Source organism: Lissotriton vulgaris, chromosome 4_1, assembly GCF_964263255.1.
Source record: "Lissotriton vulgaris chromosome 4_1, aLisVul1.2, whole genome shotgun sequence".
Classification (NCBI taxonomy): Eukaryota; Metazoa; Chordata; class Amphibia; order Caudata; family Salamandridae; genus Lissotriton; species Lissotriton vulgaris.
The window spans coordinates 1298725042-1298751649 of NC_141691.1; positions in this window are offsets into that span (position 1 = coordinate 1298725042).

Here is a 26608-nt window from a genome sequence, read left to right on the forward strand (position 1 = left end):
GCAAGTGTTCCTTGTATAAATTGTTGTTACAATTGGTTCTCCCTGATTGGCATATTTGATTTACTGGTTAGTCCCTAGTACTGTGCACTGAAGTGTGCCAGGGCCTGTAAATCAAATACTACTAGGGGACCCGAAGCACTGATTGTGCCACACACATGAGTAGCCCTGAAAAGGAATCTCAGACCTGCCGCTGCAGTGTCTGAGCTCAGTTTTGAACTGCCATGTCGACTTGGCAAGTGCACCCACTTGCCAGGCCCTAACCTTCCCTTTTCTTACATGTAAGGCACCCCTATGGTAGGCCCAAGGTACCCCTCTGGGCAGTGTGCAGCTTATGTGAAAGGTAGGACATGTACTGAGGTGTGTACCATGTCCTGATAGTGAATTACTGCCAATTTCCTTTTTTTTTTTTACTATTGAAAGGCTATCTCGCCCCATAGGAGAAAATATGAAATGCTTTGTAACATCTTACAAAGATAACTTTCCATTGTGAAAAGATAGAGAAATAAAGATTAGGCTATCTGAACTCAGAATTTAATAACATATCTTTTAGTAAAGATGGTTTCTAAATTGTGTGTTTGAAAATGCCACTTTTAGGAAGTAGGCATTTTCTTGTTTAACCACTCTGTGTGCCTATATCTGTTTGTGCATTTACTGTCTGGTTTTGGAGTGACGGGGGCTGGGGATGTGCGTTCACTGAAGACAGTCATTTGGCAGGGGTTGAGGTGTGCCTGGCCCTTCCGGGTTGACTTAGAGTTGTGCTGAATGGACCTTGGCTGAATTTAGAGTAGTGGAAGGAGAATTCCTTGCACCTGAATAGGGCCTGTCACCCTTGCACAATGCTGTCTCCACCCCCTGTGGTCATACTTCACCTGTGAGGATAGAACTGGTTTGGACGGGGCTCGGATACCCTTGCACAAAAAGAATAAAGACATTTTGGGGCATAAGTATTAGACCTAAAAACCCCAGAGAGACTACTTCTGGATTCAAGAGGAACCTCTGCCAATGAGAAAAGCTGAAGAGCTATGAGGAGAAGTACTGCACCTTTGCTGTGTGCTGTATGGGGTTGGCCTGCTGTTTCTGCCAAGGAGAGGACAAAGATTGGAACTTTGCTTTGAATCTACTTGAAGATGATTTCCAAGTGCCTGTGTGTGCTGGCCTCCTGGTCTAAAGTTTCAGGGAGACGAAGACGTCTCCCCCCAGTTCCCCTGAACCTTGCTGCTGAGAGTTCTGACCTGCCAGGAGGTGCCTGCTCCAATTTTGGGCCTCTGGAGGTTGAGCTTGCTGCTGTAAGAAACCTAAAGAACTAAGAAAATGGACGAGCACCGCTTTGCAAGAACAATCTCGACGCATCACAGTGTTGCTGCCGAAACCGGCGCAAAGCCTGTCATGGCTGCAAGAACCTATGCATCGAGGGATCGCGGCTGAAGAACCCGACACTGCGCTGCTTGCCGCCGCCGCATCGATCACTGACGCATCCCGGATTTCCACACATCTCACCTATGCGGCAAGTTTTTTCCAATGCATCACCCGCGGACAAGAAGTGTCTTGGAGTCAAAGCATCACTTCCATCTACAGACTGGGGACGACACATCACTTTTCCTGCGTGCAGCAGAACTGTTGCATCGCCTCCCCAAGGTCTCAGGAACTGAAGCATCTCTTTGTTTCTCAACGCTTCCCATCTCTGCAGCTGTTTGGCCTTGTGAATTCTGATGCATCTACAGGTACTTTGTGAGAAATCATGCATCCATAGTCTTCTATGGACCAAGTTGTTTGAAACCTTTCTAAAGTCATGTTCTTATTACATGTAAGCTGGATTTTTTGACGTTTTGGTCTTGTTGAGTTTAGATAAAGATACTTTATTTTTCCTAAACTAGTGTGGTTCCCATTTGTGGTATTATCACTGTATTACTATATGTTTTGAGTCCAAATACTTTACAAATTGCCTTTGGGATATGTCTGTCTGCTCGTGCCAAGCTACCCAGGGGGTGAGCAGGGGTTATCTAAAGTGTGTATCCCACTTACCCTGGCTAGAAACAAGGGTCCTTATGTGGACGAAGGTACCTACCTCTGCCAACTAGAACCCCCATTTCTAACAGCCTGACTCTCAAAATATATAGGGGAGCGAGTAGAAAATATGCAGTTAATGGCAGTTCCCAAACTTAAACATCAAATAAAAATAGTGCAAATACTATGTTTATTTTTTGTACGAAAGGCGGAACCCCTGCAGATGGAAATTTTACACATTTAAGAAACACCGCTGTAAAAAAAAACTACTTCACAAAGAATTAATAGCCCAGAAACCAGCTAACTCTACCACCATGACAATGGGCTGGTCTTTGACCCTGTACAGTGCTCAGCTTCCTTTTGGCTGGGTTTTTCTAAAGAAATACAGGAAACATAGATACATAAGTACATACATACACAAAGACTAGTGGCTGAGGGACCTGCCTAACCATCCTGTATAATCTGCAGCCCGTGGGATCCTTAGCTGACATTCCATTATCAATGGTAATAGCTGCTTGGTCAACACCTCCACTTCCTTTAGCATCACACTGAAAACTAAAGTCAGCCCAAAAATGGTCAAATCGGGCCCAAACTACAGAATACTGAGAGATGAAGGGAGGCATGGGGCCACTGTTGGGTAGGCAGTAAGGTTAATCTGTAAAAGAGTAAGTGCAGGTGACCCAATTTTTTTTTAACGGATGCTCCCATGCATCATTAGCAAATGCAGAGTAGAAGTTTGCAGCATCATTGGGAAATGCAGAGGAGAAGCTTGCATGCATGATTGGCGAATGCCGAGGCTGTTGAATACCAAGGCTGTCTACTCTTGATTTCAGCTCCTGGCTCTTTCATCTACCAACATACTCTCCCTTTTAACTGTTTTCCATATTTCCCTTCCTTCTTCTGCCCATATTGTATTCTTTGAGAGCCATCATCCCTCTGTCATCCTGGACCCAGATTCATGCCTAGAGCTTTTACGCTCCTAGTTGTCAACTGGCCACATGTCAATGTAGGCCCTTTAGACAGTTCTGGATTTGTGGCCCAATGTACTTTGCATGCCTGGATTTCAAAGTCCATACCTATAGTAGAAAACGTAAAGCTACAAGTACTAGAATGCAAAGGGCTACTGGCTAAAGAGCCAAGACTGGCTGATGACCTCATCTATTACTACTGTCCACTTGGAGTTTTCAAAATGAAAGTCGCTCTGCTGAAAAATCTAATTTGTACAGGTCTTCAAATGCATAGTTTTCCTTAAAAAACACTTGAGTATCCATAATTCAAGAAGAACCACAGCTGTCACAGACAAACACAAAGATACAGCTTAGAGGGCATGTGGTACAAAAGCACTTGCCACATGTTTTATTGAATGCCTCAAGAAGATGCCCTAGCAGGGCTGGAATTTCTAAATGTGGACTGGGCGGCAACTGGCACATTGGGCTCCAAAGAGCTACTTACATTTCAAATGTTGGTGGAATACTGTGAGTAAATAACTTGCACTTTTTGTGAATCACAAACACATGCACAGTAGTCTGTTTGTGCCCACAGTAGGGGGGGGGTGGCCCAACCACCAGGAACCATTGCGGCAGTCGTGCCACCCGCCCAGCAACACTAAATGCCAGGAGATGCATAAAAATCAGCCAGGAGTCATGCAGCGCGGGACGTGCGCGGGAATGCCTGGGGCACGCCCGGGCGAAGCCCTGGACAAGGGTGGGCCAATCAACGCCCATCAGAGCCAGGAAGAAGCAGGGCTGGGCAACTCCCCTGAGCTGTTGTCTACGAGCTGGAGCAGAGGAAACGAGCGCTCGGAAGGTACTGTGTCTTTTGTTATAAACGATCACTTGTGTGTGCACTGACATAGCGGGGAGAGCGTGACAGGATGGGGAAATGAAAGGCCAAAGGAAGTCCAAATGGAGCGACCAAACAAGCAAAGAGCCCACCAGCAAGTGCTGCTGCTAACTGTGTAGCCAATGATATCCTAATCGAGGAAGTAGAGAGTTTGTTAAGTGGCCAAAATAAACATTTGCAAGCGGGTCCCAAAATGGCATCCATCTTCTCACAAAATAATCCCAAGATAAAAGTCACACGCTCTGGTTCATTACCAAAGCAAATGGCAACATGCCAAGTGCCTACCAGTAATATAAACAACAAAGATCATCAGGAAGCAAGTCGAGTGGTTCAGTCCCCATCCCACGTCCCTACTAACAACATGGCGGAGGGGAAAGGAACTGTGAACATTGCATGCTCCAATCACTTTAATCCCTTGGCTACCAAAGACACAGATCCTATAGACACCAACAATAAACTGGTCATAGGTCCTCGTATGGATTGCATTGCAGTTAGAATTGATGGGGAGGAGTAGAGGTTGAATGGGGCCATTGATGCCCTCCGCTCCGAATTATATGAACCTAAGACTAATGTCAAGGATTTAACATCTGAAGTGTTGGTATTTAAGGAAATCAGAAGGGACCTGATAGATCCCTAGTATGACTTATCCCAGTATGACCCTCCCCAGTATGACTCAAGGGGTAGGCGAGGGTGATGTGCCTAGTCGCATGTATCATCATACTAATAATGGAGGGCCCGATTCACAGAATGAACTTAAGACTCAATCCTAAACTTACTACTATATTGGTATTCACAGAATGCACTTACTACTTTTGGCATTCACAGAATGCACTTACTACTTTTGGTATTCACAGAATGAACTTACTACTTTTGGCATTCACCGAAGTTAGGATTTTGTCTTAAGTCTGTCTTAAGTCTGTCTTAAGTTTGTCTTAAGTCTGTCTTAAGTCTGTCTTAAGACAAACTTAAGACAAAATCCTAACTTCTGTGAATACCAAAAGTAGTAAGTTCATTCTGTGAATGCCAAAAGTAGTAAGTGCATTCTGTGAATGCCAAAAGTAGTAAGTGCATTCTGTGAATACCAAAATAGTAGTAAATTTAGGATTGAGTCTGAAGTTCATTCTGTGAATCGGGCCCGGAGAGGCTTGTCGCGAAAGAAGTAGGAGCAGGGGCCATACCATGCAGCTTAGAGCCCCAAATTGCCAGAAGTACATGTCAAATAACCCCAACCCACTATCAAGCACCTACGCCCCAGTTGCCCGCCCAAGGAAATACTTTAGATCAGACCACAATGCATTATAATCCATCTAAGGTGGGTTCCCACTATGGACTTGGAGGGATTTGAGACAAAGTGGGTCCTATGGTAGGCACCCTTGGGGAATCAATTAACTCAAGGCTTCTCTAATTGGAAACACTGGGCCAAGGGATCCTGACTCTAACCACTTGTATAGGGATTTTGGTTATAGAAAAAGACAGGGATGGATCACGGGAGGTGGAACTTTGGGTAAGAATAGTAGTCCCCCTAAAGAGGCCAGTAGTAGAGTGTACTTGATAAATGTACCAAAACTGACTAATGACCAAAGACAATCAAGGGACGCCTTGTTGAATAAAGCTATTCACTGGATAAGGCAGGTGAGGCATTGCCGTTCTATCATAAGATCTGATATTCAGAACGCTAAGCGCTAACCCACAAACCAAGATTTTGACCACATAGAATTGGATCTGGTCTCTAACGATTTGGTCATGGGGTTGGTTAATTTGGAGCAACACTCCCTGCCTCAAATTAAATCGCAAATCCAGTTCAGGTTCTCATCTCCTAGAAATGTCTCCTGCAGTGGTCAAAGCCAGGAGTATTCATCAACTAACATCATTAACCCCAATGCCCAGGCTATTACCAACGTAGCCCCTGTGAACAGGCCCATCTGACGGGTTGAGGGATTGTTTCCACACAGTGCTATCTTAATTCCGTGACACAAAGGTAACCATCATACTATCCCTAATGAGTCATCAGGGGTTAATATGGCTAGCGTTGAGGGGAGACAGTCCCTGAATGAAGCAACCATACAACCCTACCCAGCAACTCAATTGACATTCAACGATGCAAGGGTCCAGCAACCAACTAAAGAGAATGATGGGGAACTCAGGTTGTTGTCTTGGAACCTAGCAGGTCTAAGGTTGAAGATTGCTTGCGACGACTGGGGGAGGCTGATGGTTAGCTACAATATCTATATAAACAATAGGAATCCTACTTACAGTGACTGAGGGAAGTGTTTCCCACAGGAGTGTGGGAGCACTTAGTGTTTTGTAAAATACCTCTCACACACCAAAAGGCCCCTTGGTGTCATGCTTCATCATAGGGGTCTTCGCACCCCTCTAGCGGGATGCGGCGTGCTGCGACCTACGACTACGCGGGAGCACTGATAGTTATGACTATGTGTGGTGCAAGTGATAGGGATATTTATGTGAGTGGTGGGATTTAGTGAAGAGGTAAAAAGTACCTGGCTCGTGGGTGTATAGGAAAAAACTTTATTCACAACCCCGGGCTGGTACTACTAAAAGAAGTGAGGTGCGAGGTTCTATCTGTCGTGTATATGGACAGTACCTCATGTGTGCTTCGACATGTTTCGGAGCATGTGCTCCTTCTTCAGGACGGGGGCACAACTTCCTCACCTTACTCACGTTTCACTAGTTTGTAACTTGAAAGTTTTGTGTAAGTAACAAAAAGTGAAAAATAATTCTTAAGTGTATAAAAATATATAGGCTATAATGTGCCTACAGTGGTTTTTGGCTCAGGATACATGCATTTGCATGACCTGAAAAAGAGAAAAGAAAAAGGAGATGGTCACCCTAGTCATGGGTAGCTCAAACAGGTGCAGTCACCTGGAACAAACCATTTGCGCAATTGGCCCTGTGAAAGAAAAACTAACAAGACATACAACATAGAAAACACACATAATGGTATTTAAAATGAATATAGAGGAAGTGTTGGTCATGCTTAATAGATATAGCTTGCTTGCTTCATGAGCACTCTAGAACGTCTGGGGCGTGATTGCTACTTGTGCAATCTAAGTAGACAAACAATTTGGGTTTTAAAATCATTTCTTACTTACTTTGTCATAATTAATGCTTAGTGTTGCCAACTCTATACTCACAAACTCGGGATGAGTTGTCCTCCGTCTTACCCCACACGTTGCTCCGTTTAACGTGGGATCACTACAGTAAGAAACCCTTCAGTGCAACCAGTTCGGAGCAAAGAACGCACGCGCTGGATTCTGTGTCTTTCTAGAGCGCATGCGCGCTGCGGTAGACACTGACGGAGCATGCGCGAAGCTGAGACAAACTCCGGGAGCGCACGCACAGACACGGGCCCGAAATGAGAGCCGGTCCCACCGGACCTGCCATAAAAGGACTTACAATCAGCCTAACAATTAGTGTATAAAGGGCGGATTATCCTTATTTGGGTATAACGTCGCATCCGCTTGGACTCATTAAACGGCTACACTAATTAGGATTACCGGGTATAAATACCACACACGGCAGTCTCTCGCATTCATTCCAGCGGAGCAGCGTGTGGGGTAAGATGGAGGACAACTCATCCCGAGTTTGTGAGTATAGAGTTGGCAACACTAAGCATTGCGTATGACAAAGTAAGTAAGAAATGATTTAAAAACCCAAATTGTTTGTCTACTTAGATTGCACAAGTAGCAATCACGCCCCAGACGTTCTAGAGTGCTCATGAAGCAAGCAAGCTATATCTATTAAGTATGACCAACACTTCCTCTATATTCATTTTAAAGACAATTATGTGTGTTTTCTATGCTGTATGTCTTGTTAGTTTTTCTTTCACAGGGCCAATTGCGCAAATGGTTTGTTCCAGGTGACTGCACCTGTTTGAGCTACCCATGACTAGGGTGACCATCTCCTTTTTCTTTCCTCTTTTTCAGGTCATGCAAATGCATGTATCCTGAGTCAAAAACCGCTGTAGGCACAATATAGCCTATATATTTTTATACACTTAAGAATTATTTTTCACTTTTTGTTACTTACACAAAACTTTCAAGTTACAAACTAGTGAAACGTGAGTAAGGTGGGGAAGTTGTGCCCCCGTCCTGAAGAAGGAGCACATGCTCCGAAACATGTCGACGCACACATGAGGTATTGTCCATAAACACAACAGATAGAACCTCGCACCTCACTTCTTTTAGTAGTACCAGCCCGGGGTTGTGAATAAAGTTTTTTCCTATACACCCACGAGCTAGGTACTTTTTACCTCTTCACTAAATCCCACCACTCACATAAATATCCCTATCACTTGCACCACACGCACCACACATAGTCATAACTATCAGTGCTCCCGCGTAGTCGTAGGTCGCAGCACGCCGCATCCCGCTAGAGGGGTGTGAAGACCCCTATGATGAAGCATGACACCAAGGGGCCTTTTGGTGTGTGAGGGGTATTTTACAAAACACTTGTGCTCCCACACTCCTGTGGGTAACACTTGCCTCATTCACTGTAAGTAGGATTCCTCTTGTTTATATATCTAAGCCCATGGAGTAAGAATCCTACCTCATTACTCTACCTCCCTCCTTGGTTAATTTTGCATAGCTACAATATCTGCCTCTTCCATGAGACATGGGCAATTGATAACATTCATAGAGTGGGATTCACCAATCACAGTATAGAAGCTATTCCATCAAAAAAAGGTCATCCAGCGGGTGGATTAATAATCTGGACTAAAATCAATTTGGGGATTCACATTAAAAGGATTGAACTTGATAATCCTAACTTAATGGCCCTGCATGTTAAAGATACCAGCTCAAATAGGTCTTTTCTATTGGTGAATATGTACAATAGGTTTGCCTCACAACACCACGACTCCCCAACTATTGCACACTTAGATAAAATCATTGAGAAGGAAAGGGTATTTCATCACATAGTCATAGCAGGGGACTTTGATTTAACATTCAAGCCCCTTGAAGTCACCAAAATCATCACCTACAAAGAAGACATGGAATTAGGCGTCCCATCCTTGGGCTATGAGAAGTTAGCTAAGAACGTGAAAGTGGCTCTCCAAGTTGCTTCCCTTACCTACAAACATGGGTTGCGAGCCTTGAATGGTCGCTCGATCTCAGACCTTGGATTACACCACACCTATAAGCGGGTGAACTCCAAAAAATAATAGACTACTTCCTGATTGACGTGCAATTATGGCCAAACCTTGTTGACATGCGTGTTATAGAGAGGCAAGACAGTGATTATACTTGGCTCCCTTCGCCTACTCAGGGATCCAAATCCCTCTAACTATATTGTTACAAGCAATAATAAAAAAAAAGATTAAATGGCCACAAATAGAGAACAATGTTGAGACCTTGTCAAAAATGTACACCATCGTCGCCAACTTCTTTATGTCCTTAGGGTCTAATAACATGGAGACGCAAGCGACAGTCGATGCATGTAGGACTTTATTAAATAACATCAATATATTTTTCCATAAAACCCATAGTAAGAATAAAACTACAAGGTCCAAATCAAATGCTTGGTTTAACGAAAACTGTAAATTAGCACGCCAGTCCCTGATGGGTGCTATCAAGTCTGGCCAAAGAGAACTTATAATTAATTATAGAAGGACCTATAAAATGCCCAACATGAGGAACACAGGAACTGGCGCATAGGGCACGGGAAAGATCTACTTGCTGCGGCTCAAACTAAAAATTGTACAGAATTCTGGCACTTAATCTCAAAAGGGACAAAAAGCTTAGTTGTGGAAGATAGTTTCCACATCCTCCCACAGGTTTGGGAGGATCATTTTTCAAGACTGTATGCAGGACCAGTGGAAAGTGAAGTAGCACATAGGGAACCCGCCCATCAGAGAGCTGACACTGCCTTTCTTTTATTCTTAGGTGAAACCCATAAGGAAATTATATCCATGCAGTGGGGGAAAGCTCCAGACCTAGATCTTATACCGGGCGACCTCTACCTCTATGAGCCCCAAATATGGAGTGTGATTTTAAACTATACATTCAATGCCATATTAGAAGGAGCAGAGATACCAGACTCATGGCTGGGCACGGAAGTCGTGCCCATCCACAAAAAGGGAGACAAAAGTGACCCGATAAACTATAGGCTGAATAGCCTCATCGACATTGTACAGAAAATATTCTGTCTGCAATTGAGGAAGAGAGTTAATGAATGGATCAGCGAGAGGGATTTACTATCACCCCTGCAGGCAGGATTTCGAGGGAAGACAAGCACTGTAGACCAGTTGCTTCGCTTCCTTCTGATCCTGAGAAAATATGTTAAAATAGGGAAAGGGTCTCTAAAAGTGGTATTAGTAGATCTCCGGGCTGCATTTGATTTAATACCACAGGAAAAACTTTGGATAGCTCTGACTAACCTGGGTATGCCATCAAACCTCTTGCAAATCATTATCAGACTCCACACAAACAACTATGCCCAAATTAGATGGAGAAATGGAAGAGGCTTAACTAGCCAGAATGGGTGAGTCGCGGAGTAAGGCAAGGATGCGTTTTAGCACAAACACTTTTCACACTTGATATAAATGGCTTGATTGATCAGCTAATGGAATGTAGGGGTGATCCCCATGAGTCTGCAGGGTGTGAGGTGCCTGCATTACTTTTTGCAGACAACACTCTGCTTATCTCAAGGTCACAGCTGGGGCTCCAAAACGTAGTGGATCAATTTGGAGGGGTTGGGTAGAACAAGGACTGGAAATCAATCACCTAAAAATCGAAGCATAAAATTGGGCTCAGCTATACTGGAGGAAGTCAAACAATTTGACTATTTAAGGGTTAGGTTTATTAATACACTATCTGGTCACCACAAATACAAAAAAGCCAATTCTCACTACAACATGTGGGACTGGCTCTATGTAAAATGTTTAAAAGGTCAAGCTACAGACCACTGACCCCAGTCACTAAAGTGTATCAAGCAAAGGAAATAGGGGCAGCACTATAGGGCTCAGAGCTATGAGCGTACACGCAAATGTAGCAGCCATTGAAAAGGGTAATAATAATTTCATCAGATCGGTACGGAACTTCTCCAGAGGCACCACTCACACCCATGTGCCTAGATCTGGGAATAAAGAGCGTTGCTCGCGCAATTGCTCTCCGCCCATTAGTCTACTGGATGTGCATATGGGTGAACAACTCATCACTGCCATTGAAAGAGTCAATTCAAGATATATTACCATTAGACACTAAAGGGAGTATAGAGTGGTTTAACCCCATCAAGAAATGGCTGAACAAACTTGGCATGTCTGACCTATGGCAAACCCCTGGCAAAATTAAAAAAAGCTAGGTAAACCACCTCAAAAAGAATTACTGGAACTATATTATGGATAGCTGGCTCAATAAGAGTACTGCAGGGGAACTGACATGTAGGTTCCTCAACATTAAAGATTACATGCAACAAGAGGAATTCTTAGAGCCACCCTCCGCTAAAACATTATACTTAAAATTCAGGTACAATATTTTTCCAATTAATAGTTTTGTCAGCAATTGGGATGGGATTGATTTTTCGCCTTGCTGCCTAGTGTATACCAGCACCCCAATTTGCCGGATCCTAGCAGCAACCTGCTTCAGTGAGATTACCAGAATCCTGAAAAGTGATACCTCAGAATACTTGGTTTTGCCCTATCTAGATACCTGCTTCATGCATGGGTTACAACGAGCCGGATACTTAAAATTATGGATAAAAACACTTAGGCCAGGCTGCAAGAACTATAGTGAATGGAAGATGAAGATAGTATGTAGAAGGCATCTTTCATGGTATACAATTGATGGAATCTATATCATGCAAATGGTATTATTATTATTAATTTGATCAAATATATTAGAGGTGTAATATAAATTGCACAAAGGAGTATGGCATGCGTAGGTTAAATTGACAATGCAATATATTGCAAATGAAATGTTATACTTGTAAATATTTTAATTTTAGTATAATTTTATTTTAGATGTTAAATGTTATCAGCACTACGCACTTTATCAAACTGTAACATATGTATGGTTGTTACTGAAATGATACAATATGGTTCCTGGTTGCACAAAAATAGCTGCTTGGGGATGTTTTCCATGACCCAAGGATCAAGGTGCTAGACACCACATGAATAGTAGTAAATCAACCAAGATCCCGAACAGAGACTGTTTCGTTTTCCTCAATTAACCCTTCTTTTTTCAATTTATTTTTCTTTTTTTGTAATGGACTGTATATGATGTGCTTTTATGGTTTTAATGCAAAATTGAATAAAGTTATTTGCTACACAAGCACAGCAGGCCTAAGGGGGGACATTACGTTTTAAATCTTGAACATTGTTGTCTTGCCACTAATGGTGCAGACTCGATATTGGGGCCACTTGATTTACATCTAGGACGCCTGCAAAAAGGGCCCTCATATTTCTATCCGCGATATTTCGCTTTGAAGAGAGTAACCAGTTCAGATGTTGCAGTGAGGATGTTTGCTGTTTGAGCAGTAAAGGACCTAGGCCAATACTGTATTTCCCAAACTTCCTTACCTTGCTTACTCAAATCTTCCTGATGCCCTTAGGCTCGGTCTTCTACCTGGTGTGGGGGGAAGGGGGGGGGGGGGGGTAGGCTGACATGGGGCAGGATCAGACAGCAATCAACAGTACAGTACAGACTGCAGGTAGCTGTGGCGGGTCAAGGTGAGAAAGAATTCCTGGAGGGGTGCACCATAGCAAAGTGTAGAGGGCGGGAAGCCTCTGTGACTGGAGGCAGGCCACAGGGCAAGTGCAGGGCCATTATAGGTAGTGCGTTCTCAGGGTAATTGCTCTGCCAATCACAGAAGGAAGAGGGGGAATTATTTTGTCCACTTGTTCCCCCCTTCCTTATCCTGCGTGTCCTCCCCACTCAAAAATCTGAGGGGGGTGTATCCCTTGCGTCCCCCACAGTTCCTATACCCATTATCTTTACTTCTGCAGATTCTCCACAGTTAAAAAGATAGGGCAGTCTTATCTTTTTATGTACAGACTCTGCAGTCATAAAGGTATTATTAGTAAAATATTTTTCAGACTAGCAAACAATCGTAAACTTACACAAAGGTATTAGTAAACTTTTGTGAATCAGGCCCTGCGATTTTAAGTTTAGTAGTAGTCATTTTACCACTGCAGAGATTCTGCACTTGTGGCAGAGACTCAGCACATAAAAAGATGGGCCTATCCTATCTTTTTATGCGCAACATTTGCCGCCGCCCTCAACTCGGTGGCTCTGCACTTGTAAAATTGGTATCAGTAAAATTAAATGCGTTGTTATTGAAGGCTAATAAGTACTAAACTTACATAAAAGTGTAAGTTTACCCTTGTAAATCATGCCTTAAAATATTTAACCATTCATTTGTTACCTATGGAAGGTTAGGTTGGTGGGTGCAGGCCTGCTACTTACTAAGCTGCGTCAATTCTTTAAAAAAAGCCAGTGTTTTGAGTGGTAGTTCTGCTGTACTTAGTTGATGAGACATTCCGTGTAGGCGAATGTCTGGTTGAAGTTCAACTCAACAGACACTCAAACTGTATGTACCTTGTGAACCCATGCCGAAAGTAGAAGCAGTACAGGGCTTTTTGTGTTGGAGTGATGGGTAAATTCTCTCATAGTATGTAACAGATAATTTCCCCTGGAAGGGACAGAAATCTTTGCAGTAACACAGCCTGGAGATTTCAGTGGAAGATATTTTTGGAAACGCTTCAAGCTATAAGTATACTTTCCACAGTTATTCTAGGTGTTGGAATGAGTGTATTTGGAAATCTTGTTGAGTTTGAAAAAAATTGCCAACTGTGGATGATGGTGTTTCCAACACGGAGGTTCCCAGGCTTTTGACATTGTTGTGGGCAGAGGGTGTATCACTTCTGTCACCTTCATTTCAGGGATTTTGATGTAGGGTCCCTATTAGTGGTAGGCAAGTCTATATATTTTTTTAAACTCTTTTTATTTATGACAAACAAAACAAACATCAATACATCTGTTGTATCTTAATGAAAGTGCAGAGAGCAATCACAATGGGAAAGTCTATATTTAATGACTAGAGTAACTTCAGGCAAAGACTAATTCACATTGAATCAGTTGCATATTTTACCATACTGTCTGGGTGGTGGTTGTGGGGAGTTAAGTCGATTTACTTCTGTGTTTCATCTGAATATATCAGAGAACGTGTGTTTGGGGGTGAAGGCAGTTTTAGCCGGGCCACTTCTTTAGGATTTGCATATGCCAGTGCTTAATTTGTAAAACAAAAAGAAGTGCCGGGCCCTCTCCAAGAGTCCACTGTAGCTTGCACCTCACATTCCTCCTGCCAGTGCTGTCCATGATAATATCAAAACAACTATTAACCATCACACTGCTAAAAGTGTGACTATTCAGACTATTCCAGGCCCCAACGCTATGAGAATAGTTTGAGCGCTTGTAATGGTAATTTGTAATGTATCTAGAATTAATAAACATCTGTTGTTCTTCTTATCTCTAAATTAGACAGTCAGTGGCACCATGTGGCAGACTGTTTTAAGTACTGTTGTTGACAATTAAGTGCCGGTGCCGAGCACCGGAAACGACCGGCTCAAAATAATCACTGGGTTGGCCCCATTCTATAATGGCACAGACAAGCTAAAAGTCAGATGGACATTGGAGCTACTAAATAGAACTCCCAGTTAGCTCTAACATTTACATCCATCACTTTGTTGCCTCTTTCTGTGTCCCTATGTGGAAAGGGTATATCCAGACGTAGGTTATGAAACCATTGTCCACAGTCACCAGTCTTGTCCCAGAGGTCCACTTTTTTGAGTGTGTGCGAGGTGCCATCTATAAACATCACTCTAAGTTTGTGGGGATCCTTTAGGCAATGGAATCCAAACCAGCATGGAAATCATTTGTGACTACCCCCAAATCTTCTAAAAGGGAGGGGTTAACATTTGTTTTGTAATACATTTTCTACAAAGGCACTTGCTTTGAAGTAAATACTCTGGAAAAACCTGTTTCACAACAGGATACAGAGATAAACCAAATTGGCTGGGGTGGTTGAAAGGGGGGAGGGAGCACCTTCTCAGCCAGGAAGGCTGTTAATTTTTTATTATATGTACTGAGTGTCCATGGCTTTGAATACCTACTTGAGTGTGAAGCTCACAACATTAGGGAAACATATTCCTGGCACCCTTTGCAGGAGGAAAACTTCAACCATCTAACAATCCTGACCACTGGCAATGTAACACCTGTAGGTTTTCCAGGGTCAATATAACTTCCCCAGTTAGGCATACTGCCCCTGGGCCCTCAACGTATGACCTTCTAAAAAGTAACCCCTCTGCCAATAGTAACATCACTACTTTGGAATTGGCTATCAACACCCTTTCTCAGTTACAATGCACCTATCTTAATGTTCGTTCTATTCCCAAGTATGCCTCAGAACTATGGGATCTCTAAGATTCAACAAAGCCTGACATATGTTTATTATTGAAACTTTGCTAAAACTATCCTCCTCCGCCTCTTTAGCTATAGCATTCCCCAAGGCTACAGTATAACCAGGTGTGATAGATAGCTCAAAAAGGGCGGGGGGATAGCTATTTCGACAAGAAATCCTCTGAGGGTGGACACCTTGGACTCATGTTCCACCTCTTCGGTGGAAATGATAATTTTTCAAATAAAAGCCTCAATAAATTTAACCTGAAAGGGAGCACTGTTTTATCGGCGTCCTGATGGAAAGAAAGACTTCAGTAGAAAGCTCATGGAACGGCTAGCACCACACATTTTAACATCAGATCATTTTCTGCTCCTGGGGGACTTTAATTATCACACTGATAATGAAACTGACGCTGACACCATGCACCTTTTCTCAGACATGAAATCACTTGGCCTCCATCAAATGGTATCAGGTCCTACCCATTTAGCAGGGTATATCTTGTCTTAATATTTACAGATGCTACTAATCTAGTAGTAGTAGTGGTAAGTATTACTTTTATTTGATTTCATTAAAAATCGTAAAAGCATGAGAAAAACACATATTACATAATGATTAGCTAAGGTTAAAATCTATGAAATATAGACGAGTAAAACCAATGTCCTTTCGTAAGCTTTGGTCACTGCGACAGTTTAAACGATAACCATATAAGAAGTTCATTGCAGTTCGATATGAAAAGAGCAGTACTTGATACCTGTACAGAAAGGCAGTGACAATTCAGTCATATGCCTTTGCCATGTGGACTATTGTCTTTTTTGTCCAGTTCTTTAGCTGCTATTTTCCAAAAGGTGATGGCTCGACATGACAGCTGGATTGACAGTCCACCAAGCCATTGTATCACTGCAGCGCTGCACGATCTCAATTGGTGCTTCCTAAAAATCTCCCGAAGAACTGTTTTTCGATGTTCCAGTAGCGCAGGGCAGATGCATAAAAGGTGTAATAACGACTCTTCTCCTTGATCACACAGGCGACATTCTCTCGTAGGCCATGTCCATGTAAACTTCCATTTCGGGGTTAAATCCTTTATAGGGAACGAACCCAACCGCAACAGCGTCAAATAGTGCTTTTTGTGATGCGAGAAGTGTTCGGACAAGTACGGTTGGGGTTTCAGAAACTGGTATGATTGAATCACTGCCCATGCGTGTTTTTTCTTAGGGAAGGCAATTTTGTCCATTAGTAGCGAAGTTCGTTTTATTGCGCTGCTCACCATATTTTTTAACCCGGAATATGACGTTGTTGTGTGCCATGCCTCTTCAAGATGTAAATCAGCGAGTGATTCTTTTAGGACTGATGCAATGGAATTTTTTTGTCTCGCCTGATTTTCGATTTCTTCCCAACAGCAGTGGGCTAAAGTGTCGTCTTCCGCTTACCTCATCCGCCAATAATATTTTACCATCGCCCCTTGTCTTGCTGGTTTCTGATTTTTCAGCCCATATTCCAAACGAACTTGTGCCTGAGAAATGTGTCGAGGAATTAAAAAGAGGCGCTTGAAAAAACTCGATTGGGCTAGATTTAAGGCGGCTGCATCTTTGATGTTCATAATTTCCGACCCATATGATATTGAGGGTAAAAATTTGGCTGCGATTATCTTAAGCAACTGGCCTGTTGGGCTACCTTTTAGCTTCTTCTGTAAAATTTTAAAGGCATACAGGAGTTGTTTTGCTTTAGTATTCCCTTGGTCCAAATGTAGCTTGTATTTAAGTGAGTGGTCAAGTTGGAACCCTAGGTATTTGTATGAGTCCACCTGGGATATTGGTTTTTCCTCCAGTTTTCAGGTGAATTTTCCTTTTGACCCTTTTTTGTGGTGATTGCTAAAGCATAATACCTTTGTTTTCTTAAGGTGTATTATTAATTGAGCAGAGGTGATATAAGATCCTAGTTGTGACAATGAACGCTGCAGGCCTATTGGTGTTTGTGCTAGGAGCACAATATCATCTGCGTATTGAAGGCTCCTGATCGATGTTTTGCTTATTTTGGTGGGTCGATTTGCACTTGTTGGAGGCACTTCTCAAGATCAGCTGTGAAGATGTTGAATAAACAGGGGGCCAACACACACCCCTGTTTTAGACCGTTTGATGTTGGGATCTTGTTTGTTATGTTGCGGCCATCTCCTTTCCTTATCTGCACCCACGTATTTGAGTAAAGATTGATTATTAACCTCCAAAAGTTTGGGTGGTGCCCCCCAGGTTTGCATTTTGGCCCACAGTTTCTTTCTTGGAACCTTGTCGAACGCTGCTTTAAGGTCGATAAAGCATGCATACAAGGTTCGAGATTTTGCGTAGGCTTGATTAGCTAGTAATGTTACAGCAGAGATATTGGTAAGGGTGCCCATTCCGGCCCGAAATCCAGTTTGGGTGTTCGGTATCAGGTTTATGCATTTGACCCAATCCTCTAGATCTGCCAAGAGATTTGCAGCATATATCTTGGCCTCCACATCGATCAGTGCAATCAATCTATAGTTCGCAGGGTCTGCACGTGAACCCGTTTTGTATATAGGATTTAAAATACTTCCTCGCCAAGAGTCGGGGATCGAACCGGTTGTTAATGCGTACGTAAACAATGGAGTTAGAATGCCAGTCCAAAATGCAGGGTCGTGCTGGAATAGTGCATTTCAAACAAAATAGAAATGCCAGTACTGATGAGTATAATTTCAAAAAGGCCACTAACCACCAGAAATCTGTACAAAGGATCAGAAATGGGGAAGTACTATTTAATAGTATTTTTATTCAAAAAGATTTTTTCAACATATATATCAGTTTTAAATTCTTTTGATACACAAGAGAACTTTATAAGCACACATGGAACATAGGGATATTGGTCAAACATTCAACCATTCATTCTAAAGTCAAGCATATCACAGGCATTCAACATATATACATACTTGGGAAAGGATAGAGAAGAGTTAAAGAAAAGGGGAAAATTAAAAACAAATACCAGTGTCTACAATTATTTACAAAACAAACTTTGTCTGTTTTATCAGTACATTCTTATGTTTCTGTGAAAACATTTTGAAGTTTGAAAATAATGGTATAAAGTAATGTACAACACTATGCTCAAGGTTCAAAAGATGGTGGCCGAGAGCATTTGTAGACAGGTGGGATGGAGCCTACGCGTTTCGAATCCCGCTGAGGTCGTGGGGGATTCTCATCAGGGCTTTGACAAGTCCTGTAAGGAATGGAAATGAGGAAAAACAAGCATAAGTAGTAGCAGAAATATGATTAAAAATGAGATAGCTTCTCATGAAATACATGTACCGCATCAAGAAAACTGCTCAGCGATACAAACGACCAGTTGTTCAAACGGTAACATTGGAGGACTAGACATGCTCCCTCTATGCTAAGTATGAGCTCAAAATCCGTTCCGCTCGCGGATTTTGCGAATTTTTGGTAAATTCGCGATCCGCGAACTCCCGCGAATTTACAGAGAATTCGCAAATCCGCGAGCGGCGGATCCGGGGGCAAAAGTTGATACCTGGCCTGTTGTAACTATTTTACGATGGCGCCGGCAAGCTGCCAGCGCCATCCTAAAATAGTTACTAAGTTAGCTTCAACAGGAAGCTCTAATAGATAAAATAAAGCAGGTGCTCGATTTTATCAATTAGAGCTTCCTGTTGAAGCTAATTTAGTAACTATTTTAGGATGGCGCTGGCAGCTTGCCGGCGCCATCGTAAAATAGTTACAACAGGCCAGGCTAGTGTAATTTCCTTTCCCAAATCTACCGTGGAACATCAGCTGTGATGCTGGATAGAGGCCTTTGCATCCTTGACTTTCACTAGCGCAATACCTGTGCTGTTCTTGTGACCAGGGGCTTCTTTCTCTTCATCTGCTGAACTGATCTTTCTCTGACCTTTTATACACACAAGAGGCATGTGAACTCGCATTGAAGCCCCGCACGTTTGGTCCTGCTCACACACTCGCGGTGTGCACCGTCTTCCCGCCATTTACCCACTATGATGGAAAGCTCACTCAGGGACCCCTGCGCCCTTCGGGGCGATTGCATAGTAACACACACATGGTCGCTCAAACTAGTTGAAGCTCAAATTCAGTGACTCATTCATTAGCCCAAAAACAATCGTGAGCATCGTCGAGGCTGGGCAGGTGTGCCTTCATCCCAAATCTACCGTGGAACATCAGCTGTAATGCTGGATAGAGGCCTTTGCATCCTTGACTTTCACGAGCACAATACCCGTGCTGTTCTTGTGACCAGGGGCTTCTTTCTCTTCATCTGCTGAACTGATCTTTCTCAGACCTTTTAAACACACAAGAGGCATGTGCACTCGCATGGAAGCCCCGCCCCAAATCCGCAGATCCGCAAATCCGCAAAATCCGCGGATCGTGGATCCGCAAAATCCGCCCATGCTTACTCTATGCTAAAGATTGGAAAAGCATTCCCTTCACGTAGGTGGCATTTGGAATCAATCGAGAAAATTGCTGCCTGCATTTGCTAGACTAACAGTAAATAGACTGTAGGGGAGGATCAGTTTTCACTAGCTGTTGAATTACTTACCTTTACTCGAATTAAAGGACTGGGTCAATTGTCCACGTGTTGGGCCACTGCGTTTTAACGTACACACAAGACTACCTACAAAGAGTATAAATGAGAGGAAATGGATTTGGACTCATGGGATAAAGGAAAAACAACCTACCCTAAAGAGTCGGCGCTGTTTGGGAGGGAAGTCGTGTATACTTACCCTTGAGTTATATGTCCTTTGTTTAAAGATTTCTACGGGTGCTGACTGTAGATATAGAGAGGATTGTGCGAAAAACTCGTAATCAAATACTCGAGAGAATGGGCTGGAGCGTTTTGAGTCAGGTTGCTACAATAGGAAAGGAACAAGAAGAGGGTCACTGAAATGAACACTAAGCACAACCGGCCTTAGCATGAGAAAACAGGTGTAATGGGAAAATCCTTACCCACAAAGGGTGTGTTGTCTTAGTCTTTTAACTGCGCTATATTTCGCTGCCGTGCTTTAGTCTCTATATTTCTAATTTTCTGTGAAAGAAAAAGAAAGAGGAGGAGTACTTATAATCGTTACGAAATGGAACGAGTCTCTAAAGGCGTATGCAACGAGCGTTTAAAAATCTCACCTTGGCAAAGCGGCAGAAATTGGCATGCCCATATCAAGTAAAGTGAAGATTGAAGTCGTAGACGCTCCTGTTGTAGAATTGCCTAATGTGAAAAACAGACTGCTAGTGTCAAAAAATAAGGAGTTGGAGCAATTACTAAAACTAATTAAATAAGTCCGCTTAACAGTGGAAAAAGCTCTTACATGGATATAAAACAAACGGCTCGGGTGGCATAATTCAAGCCAGTGTCAAAGTTCTTTCAACCGCGATGGAAGGTGACTGTAAAAAAGAGAGAGGGAGGCAGGCACCCATGGAGTTAAAAAGCTACTCCAGTCGTTAGGGGGACGCGGGCTGGCATTGAAAGCATGGGAGGTCGTACTTACTAAAGAATCAAGATGATCGCACGTCGAGGTAGCGTCTCAGTCGGCACTATTCCCTTCGCGCATGGGTAGAGCAGCGCGTGAGTTGGGGAAAGGCTTTTTAAAGGGGAATCCCGGGGGGGGGTGGTGATTCAATTATAACATTAACTCTTTCGCGCATGGGAGGAAATGCACGTAAACTGGGAAACAGCTAGCTGAAGGAAAAGTAAAAGAAAAGGTAAAAAATAAAAGGAAAGATAAAAAATAATAAATGCGGTGGCGTCCACAGTGGGCATGGAGATTCAAGAAGACAATGTGAGGGTGATGCAGGACCTGTGGGTCAAGACGATATTCTTATTTTATGAACTCGAGTGGAGTTAAAAAGGGAGCGTGTGTGAGGGGTGGTTTACCAATAAACAGAACGAAAGAATGCTAGCGCAGTCTGCCGGGAGGCAACAACAATTGTGCAGGAATTAATGCCAAACAATCTTAAAGGGGGGGCAGTCCGAGGGGCCTAAAGAGTCCTCATAGTTTGTAAATTTCACTCAATTCGTTCAAGCCAAACACTGCTGTGTCAAATTTGACAATAAGCATTGCCTCTCTCTTGGACAACTTGAGATTCCAGTCACCTCCGCGTGGGTCTTTTTCGACTTTTGAGATGACCGTCCACCGTAGGTCTCCAATTTGGTGTTGCATCCGCGTCCAATGGTTGACTAAAGGAGCATTTTCTACTTTTCTTTTAAGTCGAGACTTATGTTGACTGATGCGTTGGCGTACTTCTTGGTTGGTTTTGCCTAAATAAAGGCAATTGCAGGGGCACTTTATGCCGTATACTACAAATTTAGATTTGCAGTTGCTGAAAGCATTATGCTTCCAACTAACTCCATTATGTTGGAATAGTGACCCTTCCAACATGGAGTCGCAGCATAAACAGGTGCCACATCTGTGGTGACCTGTGATTGGGGGCATCCCCATTAGATGACGCAGTGTAGGTTGTGTTTTCATTGGCATACCCGCTCTTATCACATAATTCGCCACACTGTTTTCCTTTTTGAAGGCGAATAACGGAGGTTGTTTAAGGCTTGTATCTAAATTTTTAACCAAATGCCAATTTTGTGTAATAACTCGTTTGAGTTGATTGGCATTGGGGCAGAATGTAGTGACACACACTTGGCGTTGTAGCTTAGATTTTTCTTTCCGCTCTAGGAGTGTCTCTCTGGGGGTGTGCTTAGCCCTCTTCATGCAGGTTTTGACCAACTTTTTTGGATACCCTCAGTCACATAATTTGGATATCAAGTTATCTGCATGGTGTTGGTAATCTTCATTGTACGTGCAGTTTCTGCGAACCCGCAGAAACTGCCCGTAAGGTAGGTTCTCCCTCAGACTCCTCGGGTGGTTACTGTCAAACAGTAAGGATTTGTTGCGGTCAGTCGGTTTTATAAACAGTGTGGTAGCTAATATGCCTTCTTTGGGGAATACCTCAACATCCAAGAATGCAATCCGGGTGGTGGATTGTGCCATGCTAAACTGTATATCTGGTGTTCTCGTGTTCAGCCACTGGTGGAATAGGGACAAGTTGTTACTGTCTCCCGTCCACACCATGAAAACGTCATCGATGAAGCGGAGCCAAATCCTTATATGCTGACTAAACGGGTTATTGTTATGTATGTAAGTGTCCTTATACAATGACATAAACAGTACGGCCAGCTCCGGTGCAAAAGGGCAGCCCATTGCCACCCCTTTGACTTGATAGTAAAACTCATTCTTGAAACAAAAGTAGTTTTTTCTTAGTGCAAAGGATGCAAGGTCAACAAGGAACTTGGTGGGGACTTGTGTGGGCCTAGGTCTCGAATCTAAAAACAATGTCAAAACGGACACCGCTTCGTCCTGAGGGATCTGAGTACATAGGGACGTCACATCAAGTGTAACTAATGTGTCCGTCCCTTCGTGAAAGTTGACATTTTCCAACTTGTTGATGAAGTCGGTGGTATCCAGTAAATAGGAGACCACCTGGCTCATGAACTCTTTTAAGAAACAGTCCACATATTTGGCAATTGGTTCTAGCAGAGAACCACATCCTGCCACGATGGGTCTGCCAGGTGGATGATTTTGGTTTTTGTGAAGCTTGGGTAGTACATAAAACAAGGGTGTTTTGGGGTGTTTGATCTGTAGATATTCCACTTCCTTAGGTCCAACAAACCCTTGTTCGAAACCTTCTTGGATCATGGCAAAGAGTTCATTTTGTAGATCTTGGGTGGGGTCTTTACCTATTTTGCGGTAACAGCTGGGGTCATCTAATTGTCTCATTACTTCGGTGGTATAGTCGTTGGCACCCAAACGACTATAGCACCGCCTTTGTCGGCTTGTTTGATTTTCACCGAATCGTCATTTCTTAGATTTGTTAGTGCAGACATTTGGTCTTTTGTGGTATTGAATTTGACAAATTTATTGTCTTTTTCCATTGCTGAAATAGCAGATAACACTGTCTTTTCAAAGATTATGAGTTCTTTAGGAGTCTTATTTGCTGGAGGACAGAATGTTGATTTATTTCTTAAACCAGTCGCTTCAGTTGGTAGTTGTAACGGATGTTCGACAAAAAACATTGTTAGTCTCAATTTTCTACAGAATTCTATAAACTACAGTCAGCACCTGCAGAAATCTTTAAACAAAGGACATATAACTCAAGGGTCAGTATACACGACTTCCCTCCCAAACAGCGCCGACTCTTTAGGGTAGGTTGTTTTTCCTTTATCCCATGAGTCTAAATCCATTTCCTCTCATTTATACTCTTTGTAGGTAGTCTTGTGTGTACGTTAAAACGCAGTGGCCCAACACGTGGACAATTGACCCAGTCCTTTAATTCGAGTAAAGGTAAGTAATTCAACAGCTAGTGAAAACTGATCCTCCCCTACAGTCTATTTACTGTTAGTCTAGCAAATGCAGGCAGCAATTTTCTCCATTGATTCCAAATGCCACCTACGTGAAGGGAATGCTTTTCCAATCTTTAGCATAGAGGGAGCATGTCTAGTCCTCCAATATTACCATTTGAACAACTGGTGGTTTGTATCGCTGAGCAGTTTTCTTGATGCGGTACATGTATTTCATGAGAAGCTATCTAATTTTTAATCATATTTCTGCTACTACTTATGCTTGTTTTTCCTCATTTCCATTCCTTACAGGACTTGTCAAAGCCCTGATGAGAATCCCCCACGACCTCAGCGGGATCAGAAACGCGTAGGCTCCATCCCACCTGTCTACAAATGCTCTCGGCCACCATCTTTTGAACCTTGAGCATAGTGTTGTACATTACTTTATACCATTATTTTCAAACTTCAAAATGTTTTCACAGAAACATAAGAATGTACTGATAAAACAGATAAAGTTTGTTTTGTAAATAATTGTAGACACTGGTATTTGTTCTTAATTTTCCCCTTTTCTTTAACCTTCTCTATCCTTTCCCAAGTATGTATATATGTTGAATGCCTGTGATATGCTTGACTTTAGAATGAATGGTTGAATGTTTGACCAATATCCCTATGTTCCATGTGTTCTTATAAAGTTCTCTTGTGTATCAAAAGAATTTAAAACTGATATATATGTTGAAAAAATCTTTTTGAATAAAAATACTATTAAATAGTACTTCCCCAGTTCTGCTCCTTTGTACAGATTTCTGGTGGTTAGTGGCCTTTTTGAAATTATACTCATCAGTACTGGCATTTCTATTTTGTTTGATACTCATTAGGCTCAGCCTTACTGATTAGAGCCAGCCCCCTTTTGTTTTTCGGAATAGTGCATTTGGCATTCCATTAGGACCTGGTGCTCCCTCAGATCTTAAATTTTTTATAATTTTAAGAACCCGGTCTTGTGTAATCTGTAACGGAGGGTCTGAACATTCTGACTTTTGTGTTTTAAACGTGGTTTCTAAAGTGGGAACTTCCTGCTTTGTAGCATCCAAGAGTGGGGTAGCGTTATATGTCTGATCAATATGGTCTCTCCAGGTATATTCCGTTATGTCTGAATTAAAGTGCCGGTTCTTGCCATTTGTTAACTGGTTGATAACTTCCCAGAACAGCTTAGAATCTCTCTGCTTACTAGCGTAGTGAAGTTTCGCCCAGAGATTTTCACTATGATCATTCTTGGCCACCTTGATGTCTCTTTTTAGCCCTTTTCTTGTTTTTGAGATTAGGGCAAAGATGTCGCGATTGGGATCTGGGCCTCGGAGTCGGAGTTGTCTTAAGTATTTTTTTAGTAGTCTTTTTTGTTTCCTTAGGCTGTTCGTGAACCAAGCTGCCCCTACTGGTGTTCTACGTTTGCGTCCATCACCTTTTCTTGAGAATTCGTTGTTTAGGTCGTGAGTGAAGGATTCCCAAGCCTTTGGACACAATGGTTCAGTTTTGAAATTCTCGAGAAGAGTAATGCATGTAGCCCTGATATCATCTATTTTCCCCTTGTTCCAAGTGAGTCGTTTTAGATTGTAACATTGCGTTGGTAGAGACATTGCATTGTCTCTTTTGGGGTTTGCCATGCTTATAAGCAGGATGAATGTTTGGGGGTAGTGATCACTTTCAGCTCTCTCTGGATGTAAATATTCAATATAATGATACTAAGAGAAGATGTAGCCACTAATTTGATGCATGACATCCAGGTCGTGTCGAGATCTACTACAGAGATATCCCAAGAAAGGTTGGTCAAAACGAAGATGGAAAGACCTCCTTTTGCTCTGCCATACTTGGAATCCCTCTTTGCTGGGTTGAGATACTCTTTATATCCCACGATTGATGTTGGATTTGTCTGCCAAGTCTCCTGGAAGATGAATAGGTCATGTTGAGTTATGAATTCCAAGAAGTCTGGGTCTTCTAATTTTGCACTTAGGCCATTCACATTCCAAGAGCAGATGCTACAGTAGTTAGCTGGTTTTGGTGCTTTGGATGGATTTATTCATGCCGTGCCGTAACTGGTTCCAGTTTGATTCCTCTGCCCGTGTCCCGGGGGATTGTCCGCTGCGGGGTGAGCGATGGTGATGGTAATTTTCCTACAGGTTTGAACTTTGTCATTGCTTGAGCTAGGTTGATCCGGACCTTTTGCGCCTCTCAGCATACCCTTCTGTAGATTTGGTAATTGTAACGGTGTTGGGTAACGCAGCGGAGCAAGCTTTTTTATCTCTATGCCCCATTCGGCAAAGGCATGTTGTTGCTGCCAAATCTGCTCAGCAATGGAAATGTCGGAAAAAGTTACTCTAGTGATTTCATGGCCCGTTGAATCTGAGTTGTTTCTGAATTCTATACTTTCCAATTTACAGGTGTCTATATGACTCAGTGAAGGAAGTGCCTTGAATAATTTTAAAAGTACGCCTCTGTTGAGGATATCTTGAGTTCCCCTCGAGACATAGTGGGGATAAATTCCAACTCAATGTTATTATCGGCCTTGTCCGGCCTTTGTTTGCAATCTATGCTCATTTCACTTTGTTTCATCTCGGCAATATGCTTCGGGACGTTCCACAAAATTGCTGTATGTTACGTGTATTTCTTAGTGGATGCGTATCCATGGCATTTGCTTGTGATGTCCGGCGACTTCCCAGATGGTATCTGTTTATTTGTTCAAGGTTACTCCCCTCCTCCTCATTTCCCCCCTCCTTAGGCAGGTTGACTTGTTTTATGCTGATAGCAGTAGATTCCATCGTGCTAGGCCCTAGTGGGGGTAATGTTCCTATAAGTTGTGTGGCCTGAGTTGTTGAGAGCCGTTTCTTTCCCTTTTCTAAAGGCTTAAATATGCTGTAGACTTTTGATATCTGGCAATTTTCCGTTGTAGGTGACTGAGATTTTTCAAGATGATGGGCTTTTGAGTTGATGCGATCGGATGAGCCACTGG